At 40.4% G+C, this 14,298-nt stretch overlaps 1 protein-coding gene across 1 annotated transcript in view; it reads right to left on the bottom strand.

Annotated features, from left to right (window-relative positions):
- LOC308513549 (transmembrane protease serine 11E-like) overlaps positions 1–14,298 on the bottom strand; it is a 78,350-nt gene that overhangs the window by 28,659 nt on the left and 35,393 nt on the right. The gene's annotated exons all lie outside the window — the stretch shown is intronic.

The following is a 14,298-nucleotide window of genomic DNA, read 5'->3' as shown; positions in this document are numbered from 1 at the left end:
GGGGAGGGGTATATACTAACAAATAAACTTTATGGTAAGCACTAGGGAATGAGAAGTCAAGACTCACAGTGCTTCAAAGGAAAGTTCATCAGAAAACCCCTACACAACACCACCACCATGGACTGATGGATAGAGGATCTCCAACTCTTTGCTCATTGTCTACAATGGTAAATAGCATGGATGTTCTTAGTTCACATGTTTCACCAGGTCAGTCCAGCTGAGCTGTTTTGAATGAACATGTGCACAATATCTATAAAGCTGGAGATACCAAAACATTATTATCAACCATTTAACCCAGAGGTCAGCAAACTTTTCTGTGAATGTCCAAATAGTAACTAAGGCTTTCTGTGCCACACAATCTCCATTGCAGCTACTCAACTCTGTCATTATAGTGCAAAAGCAGGCAAAGACAATACATAAACAAATGAGCATGTCTGTGTTCCAATAAAACTTTATTTCTGTACACTGAAATTTGAATTTCACAAACCTTTGCTTGCCGTGAAATATTTTTCTTCTTTTGATTTGTTTTCAACCATTTAAAAGTGTAAAAAGTCATTCTTAACTCAAGCACAGTACCAAAGCAGGTGGTAAGGCAAATCTGGCCTTTGGGCTGTAATTTACTGATGGTTGACTTAAGCAAGAGCCGGCAAGTCAATGCTAATTGCGTTCGGAAGCTATAATGGTCTTTTCTCTTTCCAGTCTCACTTTCATAGCAAATCTAGTGTAGTCTATCGCTAATCCCATTGTCACTGAACTTGTTTTGACAATTCTCACCAAAACCTGCCCTATAGCTTGACAAGAGATTTCTCTCTTGTCTACCAGTCTCTATATCATTCTCCATTATAGTAAGCTGTCTTTCTAGAAGGGATATGCTAATGCTGAGACTGCTTGAAACCCAAGTCGGCCTCAGATTGCTTAGTATTCCCCCTCTGTCCCATGAGCTTTAAAGTTATTTGCCTTTGCTCCTGCTGCTTCTATGTGGAGTAACTTAGAGTCTTTTTTAATATGCATATGTATAATTTATGTAAAACAAGTTACCAAGGTGGCCCACTCATACCTGAGTCCCTCCCCTTAGCTCACTCTTCCCCACGATGGCCCATTTGATCAGTGCACCAATACTGGAAAGTGCTGGGGGCTATTCGGTTGTGTGTGTGTGTGTGTGTGTGTGTGTGTGTGTGTGTAAGAGGAAGAACTTTTTGAAAGTTAATTTTACTAGTATTTTCATCTAGTAATATGTGCATATTGTCTAAAAAATGAAATGAAACTACTTACCAGTTGTCTTTAGCAATTGTTTTTTATTTGCCTCTGAGTTTCTGAATAATGTTCTCACATAGAGTCTATTCTTTGCCTGCATCATAAAAGCCTGTGGGTATTTAAGAGCCAATTCAAAAAATCTATTCACTTCAGCTAAGTTTGTTCATCCCCATCTCTGAATAAACAGCTAAGTATGCATTTTGAGCTCTTTGAGGATAGGGTCTAATCCTTCTTTTTTCTTTTTCTTTTTTTCTTCTTTTTTTAAATCTTTATTGTTCAGATTATTACAGTTGTTCCTCTTTCCCCCCCCCCATAGCTCCCCTCCACCCAGTTCCCACCCCACCCTCTGCCCTTAACCCTCCCCCTCCCCCCACTGTCCTCATCCATAGGTGTACGATTTTTGTCCAGCCTCTTCCCGCACCCCCACACCCCTTTCCCCTCGAGAATTGAAAGTCCACTCCCTTTCTATGCTCCTGATTCTATTATATTCACCAGTTTATTCTGTTCATCAGATTTTTTATTCACTTGATTTTTAGATTCACTTATTGATAGATATGTATTTGTTCATAATTTTTATCTTTACCTTTTTCTTCTTCTTCCTCTTCTTAAAGGATACCTTTCAGCAGTTCATATAATACTGCTTTGGTGGTGATGAACTCCTTTAGCTTTTCCTTATCTGTGAAACTCTTTATCTGACCTTCAATTCTGAATGACAGCTTTGCCGGGTAGACTAATCTTGGTTGTAGGTTCTTGCTATTCATCACTTTGAATATTTCTTGCCACTCCGTTCTGGCCTGCATAGTTTCTGTTGAGAAATCAGCTGACAATCGTATGGGTACTCCCTTGTAGGTAACTAGCTGTTTTTCTCTTGCTGCTTTTAAGATTCTCTCTTTGTCTTTTGCCCTTGGTATTTTAATTATGATGTGTCTTGGTGTGGTCCTTTTTGGATTCCTTTTGTTTGGGGTTCTCTGCACTTCCTGGACTTGTAAGTCTATTTCTTTCACCAGGTAGGGGAAGTTTTCTGTCATTATTTCTCCAAATAGGTTTTCAATATCTTTCCCTCTCTCTCTTCTTCTGGCACCCCCATAATTTGGATGTTGGTACGCTTGAAGTTGTCCCAGAGTCTCCTTACACTATCTTCATATTTTTGGATTCTTTTTTCTTTTTGCTTTCCCAGTTGGGTGTTTTTTACTTCTTCATACTTCAAAACTTTGACTTGATTCTTGCAATCCTCTAGTCTGCTGTTGGATCTCTGTATAATATTCTTTATTTCAGTCAGAGTATGTTTAATTTCTAGTTGGTCTTTTTTTATATCCTTGAGGGTCTCACTAGACTTATTGAGGGTCTTACTAAATTTATCGGCAGTCTCACTAGACTCATTGAGGATCTTACTAAATTTATCGGCGGTTTCTCAAAAATTCTTGAAAAACCTTAAAACCGTGGTTTTGAACTCTATATCCAGTAGTTTCCTTTCCTCCATTTCTGTCATTTGTGATCTGTTTCTTTGTCTCCACATTTTGGCTGCTTTCCTGTGTTGAAAGAGTGGTTTTCTGTGCTAGGTGTCCTATAGTGCCCAGTGGCTCAGCCTCCCTAATTACCTGAGATGGACACTCTTGGTGCACCCCTTTGTGGGCTTTGTGCACAGTCTTGTTGTAGTTAAGCCTTGTTGTAGGTATCACTGGGAGGAATTGACCTCCAGGCCAATTGGCTGTGAGAATCTGCTGTGTCTGCAGTGGGAGAACTTCTGTGCTGGAGACATCTTTATGGGGCAAGACTTGCTTCAGTGGGGCTTTGGTGCTCACTGCTTCTGCCCCCTGACTGTGTCCCGTATGGATCTGAGGAGTTGTAATTGGATGATCCCGCTCTGCCCACTGGGCACACTGGCTCCTGGATCTCTAAGGAGGTGCTAATTTAGCCTGTCTGAGGCTACCCAGCAGGAGCTACAGAGAGATCTGCAGATTCCTCTTCTTTGTTTGGGATTTGGAGGTGCCCAGATGAGGCCCATCTGTGAAGCAATGCAATCTGTTGTGGGTCCTTGGGCCTTCTTTTGGATGATCTGGGTCTCTCTGACCCAGCTGCAGTTTGTTAGGTAATTTTAGATTGCAAATGGGCCAGGTCATTCATATGCAAAAGCCTCTGTGCACAGCTTGGGTGGGGCAGGGTCTCAGGGAATCAATAGGGCAGAGCAAACAGCTATGGCTGATCCTCAGTCCTGCCCTAAGAGGTCCCGGGTCTCAGTGGCCCGTGGTAATCGGTAATTGCTGCAAGCACCTCTGAGAGAAAGCCACCCCCGAGTTCTGCCCACTGCCAGACAGCCCAGTTTCTCCCCGTATGAGTCTGGGTCCCCAGAGACTCCCTGGGAAGTGTAGTCAGGGCCATCAGGAGCTTGTGTCTCCATGCCAATTGAAAAAGACAACGGCATCCCCAGTTGCCAGCGCTTTCCACCTGCGCCTCACTACCTCCGCACTTTACTTCCACACCTCCTCTGAGTCTCAGTGTGCTTTTCTCTTTCCTTCTAATTGTAGAATTTCCACTCAGCCAACCTTCCTGTGGTTCTGGATGATGTCCGTTTTGTCTTTTAGTTGTATTTTTGAAGTGGTTGTGCAAGGCAGCAATTTCAGGTGTTTACCTATGCCGTCATCTTGGTTTCTCCCCCTTACTTATTTCTATATTCTCTGAGCACATGCTCAAGGAATGTTCAAAGAGGGAACTGAAGTTGACTAAACAAATTGAATCAACCATTTGTCAGTAGCACATATGGGTTTTGAACTCTCTTAAAGCACTCTGGTCTGCCATAGTCTTGGAAAAGAACTGGGAATATGACACACAAAGAAAGACAGGTCAGACATTGTAAAGAATAATTGCTATTTAAGTAAGCCTGATTTCCATAAGACACTTTATATAATAATGAAGCTTTGGTTAATGTTTCTATTTCATCTGTGTTTAAAATATATGATTATCCAAATTGATTTGATCTACCTACTATAAACTGCTATCATAGTACAAAAAGTGACAAATGCAAATAAAAGGACAAATAAAAGGACATTAATTTCAGGAGACACATATTATTTGGGATCACTGAATGTCTGTATGTTATAATATCTAGACAAAAGCATAATGAAAGATACCACAATAAAGTAACAATATAGTCCCTTATGATATTGCTAATTCCCTATGTCAATGCTTAAGATTTAAAATATAATTTATTTTTTATGGTGACTGTAGCTTATTTCTTTAGTTCATTGGATTGTGCCTCCTTGTCCTATCCACACAAATCCTTCTGATGGTTTTTCTTACCAGAAGGCATTGGTGAGATCTTCCATCTTTTTTATACTTTCTACAATACAACTATAAAAATATCCAGGATAAAACTAAAAATTTGGCCCTAGCTGGTTTGACTCAATGAATAGAGTGTTGGCCCTCAAACTGACGGATCCTGGGTTCAATTCCAGTCAAGGGCACATACCTAGGTTGCAGGCTCAATTCCCAGCCCTGGTCGAGGTGCATGCTGGAAGCAACCAATCTATGTGTCTCTCACACATCAGTGGCTTTCTCTCTCTCCTCCTCCTCTCCCTTGCACTCTCTCTAAAAATCAATGGAAAAATATCCTCAGGTGAGGATTCACCAAAACAAAAAACAAAAAAACAAAAAACCTAAAAGTTTGTATATATGTGCCTGGATTATATGTTTTCACTGACTTTTTAAAACAATACAAACAAATTACTCCTTAATAAAATTGCAAAAATCATATTCTGCCCTGTCTATACAGTTACACAAACACCTCTATAAAGTGTCTAATATCATCAACCTGGTCCTTGGGCTGAATTTTGTGTGCACTCCCTACAATAATAACTATGAATAGTTCTCAGAGAGAAGTTATAATTATAACAAGGTGGGAGTCTAATTACTAGACAACTGTTTCCATTTGATTTTTTACAACACCAATGTAATGGTGGGAAACTCATTGTTTTTATAATGAATGTTTTTACTTGTATTCTACCTTGTTCTACACTGGATTAGGTGGCTTATAAGGAGATTTTATATAAAGATAGATTTTATATATATTCTATATAAAATATGGTATTAAAATACCTTTAGAGATGTAAGAACAAAGCAACATGTAAGTGAAAAGATAAAATGGGAATAGAATTAAAACTATATTTCATAATTCTCATGTAGACATTTCCTTAAGTCAAGCCACAACATTTATAGCTCTCTGGACAAAAAAGCAAACAAGCAAACTTTTGTCAGGTATAGTCTTCATGGCACCCATAAGATAAAAACTGAGCAGTTGCTCAGAAGCAATACCATTCTTTCAGTTCCTCATAAAAAGAATCTACTAATAATAGCCTAGATGGTCATCACGCCCTCATGCATCACGCCCTAAGATGGCCATCACAAGATGGCCGTCACATTATGGCCATCACATGATGGCCACACACACAGCAGAGGTGGGGCCCGGCAGAGGAGGTGGGTCGCAGCCGGGGAGGGCAGTTGTGGGCAATCAGGCCTGCAGGGGAGGGCAGTTGGGGATGTCATGCCGGCAGGCGAGGGCAGTTGTGGGAGATCAGGCCTTCAGGGGAGGGCAGTTGGGGGTGATCAGGATTGCAGGAGAGGGCATTTGGGGGTGATCAGGATGGCAGGGAAGGGTAGTTGTGGGCAATTAGGCCAGCAGGAAAGGGAAGTTTGGGGCGATCAGGCCGGCAGAGGAGCAGTTAGGGGGTGATCAGGCTGGCAGGCAGAACTGGTTAGTGGCAATCAGGCAGGCAGGCAGGTGAGCGGTTAGGGACCAGCGGTCCCAGATTGCGAGAGGGATGTCCCAGATTGGAGAGTGTGCAAGCTGGACTGAGGGACACTCCCCCACCATGCACAAGTTTTGTGCATCAGGCCTCTAGTACTGTATAATGTAATGAACTATATGTTCTCTAAGATATTCTTAGCACAGAAACAAAAATTTGTTTTATAATACTCTTACACTGTCCTTCAATTCTAACAAATGGCATCAATTACTATTCAGTAAAAGCAATATGATATGGGGCAAACCAGTGTGAAATAATTTAGATACCAAGTTCTATATTTTTTGCCTGACAACACTTTCCTAATCATTATTGAAATGGCTCCTTATGGTATTTTCACAAAGTATCTAAAGATGATTGAAATCATAGACATTAAAACAGTGTTGTTTATTACAGTAGTAGGTTTTTAGTGAACATAATAGTATTGCTTTGCACAGTAAAAACTAAAGGCCCGGTGCACAAAAATTTGTGCACTTGGGGGCGTTCCTCAGCTTGGCCCATGCCCTCTTGCAGTCTGGGACCCCTCAGAGGATGTCCACCTGCTGGCTTAGGCTCACTCCCCAGGGGATCAGGCCAAAGCTGGCAGTCAGACATCCCTCTGGCAGCCCAGCAGCCCTCAGGGGATGTCCACTTGCCAGCAGGGAGCAGGCCTAAGCTGCAGTCAGACATCCTTAGCGCTGCTGAGGAGGTGGGGGAGGCTCCCACCACCACTGCTGTACTGGCAGCCGTCAGCCTGGCTTGTGGCTGAGCAGAGCTCCCCCTATGGGAGCGCACTGACCACCATAGGGCAGCTCCTGCATTGAGCGTCTGCCCCCTGGTGGTCAGTGTGTGTCATAGTGACCACTCATTCCCAGTCTGCTGTTAGGGTCAGTTTGCATATTACCCTTTTATTATATAGGATAGAGGCCTGGTGCATGGGTGGGGGCTGGCTGGTTTGCCCTGAAGGGTGTCCTGGATCAGGGTAGGGGTCCCACTGGGGTGCCTGGCCAGCCTTGGTGAGAGGCTGATGGGTGTTTGCAGGCTGGTGACACCTCCTTCAGGGTGAGGGGGCTGATGGCTGTTTGAAGGCTGGTCAAGCCCCCAACCCAGTGGGGACCTTCACCCCATGGAGGTTTGGCCAGCCTGGGTGAGGGGCTGATGACCGTTTTCAGGCTGGCCACACCCCCTTTAAGGACGGGGGGTCACCACCGGGGTGCCTGGCCAGTCTGGGTGAGGGGTTGAGGGCCATTTTCAGGCTGGCCAAGCCCCCCAGCGACAGAAGCTCCCAGACTCTCCTCTTTTTCTTTTTTTTTCTTTTTTCTGGGATTTATTTACCTTCTATAATTGAAACTTTGTAGCCTTGAGATGAGCTCAGAGCTGCCGTGGCAAGCGGAAGCTTGGCTTCCTCCATCATTGGGGCAACCAAGCCTCCTGCTTGCTCCAGCTCTGTGGCAGCCGGCCGCCATCTTGGTTGGGTTAATTTGCATATAGTCGCTCTGATTGGCTGGTGTGTGTGGCTTAAGGCATGGTCAATTTGCATGTTTGTCTTTTATTAGTGTAGATGTTGTGAAGACAGAAAACCCTACCTCTCATTAAACTTTAACTTAGGCAAAACCCATAGCTTAACCATGCCTATGTTTAACCAACCATAAAACTGCAGTGATAATCTTTCCTCCCACCTAGTTTAACAGGAAGTTGTGAAGATAGCACCTGATATCATCAGATTTTGTTAGATAAATGTTCTATATAAGCATTAGTGGCAACTCAACAGTAAGGAATGTCTCTGATCTCCACTATGTTATCATCAAGGTCTTTATTAAGTTCCTAACCAGAGATGGTACAGCATAGGAAATTTAAGTTGACACTGTAACCTCTAGAAATTTACAGTCATAGATAGATGGGACCCAAAAAAAATTTAAAGATATTATTAAGTAATTAGTTATTCATTTATAGACTTATAAATTAAACTATTTAACCCTTAACTCCACTAATACATTTGTTTTCTTTTCCTCAAACTCTTTCCAGTTCAAGATAGTAAGTTGGCATGATCTGAGTAGATACCATTTAAAAGCAGCAGTTTCTCACAGAAATGTTGACAAGGAGTGCCATTGCAGCTCATCATAGGGAATTAAAAATATGGAATAAAAATAAGAATTAATAGGGAATTTGTGAGTATGTCATGGCAAGTCTGTCACAAGAAAACTAATTGAGAAACCTAAGCTACAGACACTTGAGGCTGCTAATATATAACACAGACTTTCATTCATTAACTTTTTGCATTGTTATATGTCTTTCTACCAAGTCTTTCTTGTGACTTTGTCTAGATAATTCCTATAAGAGTTGGCATGATATAGTGGAAATAACTCTGAGCTGGATGACTAATTACCTGTGTCTTAGCCCTAAGGGTTCATTTAAAGATTAAGCCCTTTCATCTAAATCCTAAGTTTCTCAGGTGATAAATCTATCATATTCAACATCATAAATGCCAACATCTCCTAACCCCCAACTTGTGTGATGTTGAATGTGCTCTCATAGTCTTCATTTTTAAAAAATATACTGGGAATTTTAGTTGATCTAGATGCTCTCTAATTTTTACCAAAGCTAGTGTTTCATGCCTAATAACCTAGAAAAACTTAATATTTATATAATTAAAATTCATCATTTATTAAACAGTAAGCTTTAACATAAGTTTCAAATGCATTATTTTTTATTAGCTATATACCAGATAATTTGGAATGCTCAAAATAAGAGATTGCAAGTCAATTGAAATAATCCAAGAATCATATATATGAAGAAGACATAAAAGTTCTTTATTACTTAAATCCTAAACCAGTTTTAAAATCTGTAGACCATAAAATTCCATTTTGCATAACCCACTGAAGGACTTTAAATTTGGAATGTGTCAGTGGGAACATGAGCTAAGACCCTTTGATGTCTTCCAGGTTGCTGTTTCCCTAGTAAACACTTTAAGCCATATACTAAGAATCCTCCAGATTATCTAGAAATTTCTATATATAATCCTATCTGAGTTAACTTTGTAAGGAGAGACAATTGGAAAATGTATGAACTATTTTAATACTTATATTATTCTTCCAAAAGTGAGATTTCTTGATTAATGGATTTCCTCCCCCAGTTGCTGACCAATAATATATGGAAGTATTGCGTCTTAACTTTTGGGTGGAACACAAGGTTTGTGAAATTGATAATTAAATACTCACCTTAGCTTAATTAATATCTAAAATATTGCCATTTTAATAACAAATAGTGAAATATGCTTAGATTCATGTTATAATAGGGTAGAATTTACTATGCAAATTAATACCATAATATTATAAGAAAAGTATTCTTTTACCCAACAGAACCAAATATTTTCAGTTACCAATGTCCATGGCCTTAATTCATATGTATATGCTGATGTCTAAACTTCAGACCCATATAGCCACCTGCCTACTGTTTACCACAACATTTCAATGATGATATTCTTCTCATCATTTAAATTTAACATGACTATGGTAGAAACTCACAGGTGCCTATCCCAAATATTTGTTCTTTTTCCTTAATAATAGGATCTTTGATTTTGGGTTGGGCCTCCTGGAAAATAGAATAATGTCCCTTGTCCATAGGAGTCTCCATTTAAATAAGTTCTGACCAATGGAATCTCTGTTCCTATGGCTAGAATCTTGATGTGAATGTCCTAGCTAAAATACGTGTTAGTTGGCACTCAGCAAATTACTCTTTACAAGTCTACCAATGGAGATAATGATCTAACTATAGGGTTCTTCTAAGGGTTAAATGAAATAACACTTAAAAGAGCAATTGGCATCCTGCCGGGAACACAGTAAATGCTCAACAAATGTTGGCTTTGTCCTCATTCCTCATTCATAATGAGAAGTAAATATGTTTTTAAAGCGGGATGAAATATCCCTCAAGTTGCTTTATGTGTTCCTGAGGGAATAAGGAGATAGAGTAGGTGAGGCTTAAAGCCTTAGTCCCACTACACCCCTAGCAACTCTGTTCCATACAACAGGGCATTGCATTAGCTTTATGTGCAAAAGGGATTCAACTGGTAAAGAAAATGTGGAAAACCACTCATCTTTGCACCTGTCTGCTCTAAGAATCTATGAGTCAGGCCAATGGTCAGCCATGAATTGTATAGAGTTTAGTGTAAGGATTTAGAACTCTACTTAAGAAGCCCTAATCTATCTTTGCTTTGAATCTAGTAATATATGTATAAGTGCTTAGCTATGGCTTTAATGTATTGTATAGATTGAAAGATTGGTTTGTAATATTTTGGATATATTATTTGTAATCTCTGGTATTCTCTTGATTAGGAAAATTGAGACACTGAGATTAAACTAATTGTTAAAACCAGGAAAGTTCACTCTGCTTAATCAAGGGATCACTTGTGATTCCAGGGATCTGATATGGTGGAGGCAGCAGGGAGTACTAAAAAGTATAGAAATGCAGTTAGAGCATGTATGTTCAAACTCCAACTCCATCAATCACTGACTCAGAAGTGTGGAAGTCTCAGTCTTCCTAGCCTTTGATATCCCTATATGTAAAATTACGATAATGTTAGCATTACCTGCCTCATAGGGTTGTTGATAGGTACCAAATTTTATATATATAGTAGGAATTGTGTGTAAAGAACATATCATCCTATATAATAAAAGGCTAATATGCAAAGCAACCAAACAGCGAAACGACCTATTGCTATGATGTGCACTGATTACCAGGGGGCAGACACTCAATGCAGGAGTTGCCCCTTGGTGGTCAGTGCACTCCTACAGTGAGAAGAGCACTGCTCAGCCAGAAGCCCTGAGCCAGGCTCATGGCTGGTGAGTGCAGCAGTGGTGGCGGGAGACTCTCCCACCTCCACAGCAGCACTGAGGATGTCCCTCGAGGGCTCCTGGACTGTGAGAGGGCACAGGCCAAGCTGAGGGACCCCCTGAGTGCATGAATTTCATGCACCGGGCCTCTAGTATTATATATAAACTAGTAGCCCTGCGCACGAATCTGTGCGCCAGTAGCTCACCAGTAGCTCGCTATCGCCCTCCAGTAGCTCTCTGCCTGCTGCCCTGCCCTCTTGTAGCTCTGCCTGCCCCCCTTCCCCCACCCCCTCATAGCTTGCTGCCCTGCCCCCTTCTGCAGCTCTCCACTGCCCGCTTGTAGCCAGTAGCTCACTGCCACCCTCCTGTAGCTCTGCACCCACTGCCCCACCCTCCTGTAGCTCTCTCCACGCCCCCCCCGTCCCCCATCATAGCTTGCTGCCCTGCCCCTTCCTGTAGGTCTCCACTGCCCGCTTGTAGCTCGCTGCCACACACTCCTGCTGATCTGTGATCCAGTCATTACGCTTCATGGCATAACAACTATTTGCATATTACATCTTTATTATATAGGATACTTACATATGAATATATGTATTCTTACTATATGCACCTTCTCTGAATTTTACTAAATGTGACCTGACAAGCTTTTAATTTGCAATGACTAATTTTTAAACGGCCATATACTTCTATATGAATCCAAATGGTAATAGTAATAATAATAATAACAATATTTTCTGGGGCATGTAGACACCAGTGTTAATTTAACTTTTCTACTTGACAATATTGGACTCAATGTACAGGTGAACCGGGAGGACAGATTTTATCTCTAATATTGATCAATATTCCTGTGACCACATGCAAATTACCTAATCTTTGAAGGTTGTATCCCTTATCTTATAGAATGCAGAAAGCAATGCTTCCTGTCTACCAGCCTCAAAAGTGGAGAGAGAGGGAAAAATAAAGGTCACTATGCTATTACTTGAGGGACATTTTCTGATAATTCTGGATGCAGTAAAGAGTGTGAGCAGGTAGGGAAGAGACCTCCTCTGTATCTATGCTAATTAAAGCCTGGGGAGGATCATAAAAAGAACATCCACATTTTGAATCCAAGTAGCACACAAGACAGTTAAATCAGTATAGCAGTAGCACCACCTAAGTAGGTAAAGGAGACATTGTGAAGAGAGTATAGCATTGTAATAAGAGCGTAGATTTGGAGTCAGATAGACCTGGCTTAATTCCCAGGTCTGCCATTTATTGCCTTTGGGCAAATAATGGTACCCGTGAATCTCAGTTTCCTCATATATAAAATGGGTATAATACTATAACCATACTCTAAAGATTAAATGTGCATGATATTTTAGAAAAGTAGTTGGAACATAGTACATGTGAAACAAATGATGACAATTACTTTTTTTCTGCACTGACTCATAGTTTGACTTTAAACAAAGTGCTAACTCTTTTCATAGCTTTTGCAGCTTCAAAAAAAAAAAAAAGATAGCATCTGACAACTTGAGATGAAAAGTTGCAAGATAGCATTTAATGATGACTGTATGGTACTTTGAATTCCCTGAAGCTTAGTTCTACCACATCAGAGTTAGTATTCTAAAAATCTCAGAAATTGCCCAACCATGCAGGTGATACATATGCCTGGGAGAAGATTGTGCTTGCCGGTTCTGGCATGACTTGGTGTCTCTGCAGCCTGTTTTTCTTTCTCAACCTCTTAAAACCTTCTTAATCTCGAATCCACTCATTTCTAAGCCTATTAAATTGTGCTGGAAATTGAGAGCATTCATCACAATTCTCATTCACCATCTTCACTGAAAGTATGTCCAAGGAAGTATGCTTTGAGAAGTTTTTAGTCGAGTTCTAAATCCTAACCCTGACAAAGCCAAGAAATGCAGCCAGAGTACCCATTTCAGCACTGACCATCTTGGAAGACCTGCTCCACATCTGCCCAACTCACCTCATTCCCAAGCACTAACGTTTCAGGCACTACAAACCTTATGAACCTCTGCTGATATTGAAGCACGTATTGGGCAAATAATATTGCTTCTTCTTCTTGAATGTTTCTATTTATTCCCTCTTTATAGTGACTCAATGACATATTTTTGGAGGAAAGCAGACAGCAATGAAAGAATAACAAAGGTCTATTACGCAGTTATAGTTACTATAGACTGATGAGTTCCTTCCATGAAATGCTGCACTAAGATGAACTTGATTTTCACACAGTAGCAAATGTAATTATTTTTATAAAATCGGGATGATGTAATTGAAGTGCTATACTCTCAGTCACTGATCGCCTTTGAGATAGGGTGAGAGAGTTAGGTCATGTTCTTACTTAAATACAAAGACGGTTTGAAGAATATTAAATAAGGGCAGTTCACGCACTCTCTAAAACGTTTTTAAACCCTTCCTTCTTAAGCATATATGTGCATTGTTTCACATTTATCTGTACATGATCTGTTTCTTTGCCTATACATTGTATAGGCATGTATGGGTATACCTACACATACATTTTCTCCATGTATGAATCTGCATGTGTGCATGTTTTCCATTTCCCTGTTAGACTGCAAACTTTCCAACTACTCTTTTTTTAGGTCCCCACCCCTGAGAGACAATGTGTTACAATAGAAAAGTGTAGACTTTAGAACCAGAAAGTCCAAGGTCAGGTTTTAGATTCAACACTTAACTGACTCTGGACAATCTGAGCTGCTGTTATTTCATCTTTGAAAATAGTGATCAACAATAACTGCTTCTCAACATATTGTCCAAATTAATTGAGGTACCATTTTACAAGGTGTATAACACATAATAGATGCTCAACATATAGTTTCTTCCACGCAAAACTAGGTACACAATGAGAACTTACTACAAGCTGTTACATGGACCAGGACTGATCTTGGCTGAAGGAGAAGTGAGGCCCAGTGTTAAACACTTAGAGCACGATCCTATAGCAACCTTGGACCTAACTCCCAATAGAGTGGCCCTTCAGCATCACTATCTATTGACTAATTTCAGGGGGGAATATTACTAGATGAGTTTTATGTCAAGGTTTTCCCTGTAAACAAACAGATTTTTAATCCGAAAATGACCACCCTCTCTGTTTGACACAAACTACCCAAATAATGTCAGTAGCTTCTCTTCAGTTTCCCATGTCTCCTTAAATTATCTTCTCCTGCTTAATCATCACTATGTTGCATAAATGAGTGCTCTTTTCCCTAGAAGGGAAAGGTGACTAGGGAAATAGCACCTCCCATTATGATATAATTATACCAATTTAAATTTTTAAAAAAGGGCTACCTCTTTAAAAGATGACCGATTTCATTTCTGCCTTAATTTCTCTATATCTTACCATCTCCTTTCTTTTTTTTATGGCTTTACACTGTATCAATTCTTCTCAGACTTTCAGTACAAATAAGAATTATCTTATGTAACTTCTA

The sequence above is a fragment of the Myotis nattereri genome, assembly GCF_964212035.1.
Source record: "Myotis nattereri genome assembly, chromosome: 1".
In the NCBI taxonomy this organism is placed as follows: domain Eukaryota; kingdom Metazoa; phylum Chordata; class Mammalia; order Chiroptera; family Vespertilionidae; genus Myotis; species Myotis nattereri.
Note: the sequence above shows the minus strand (reverse complement) of the source record. Positions and strands in the feature narration are given on the sequence as shown.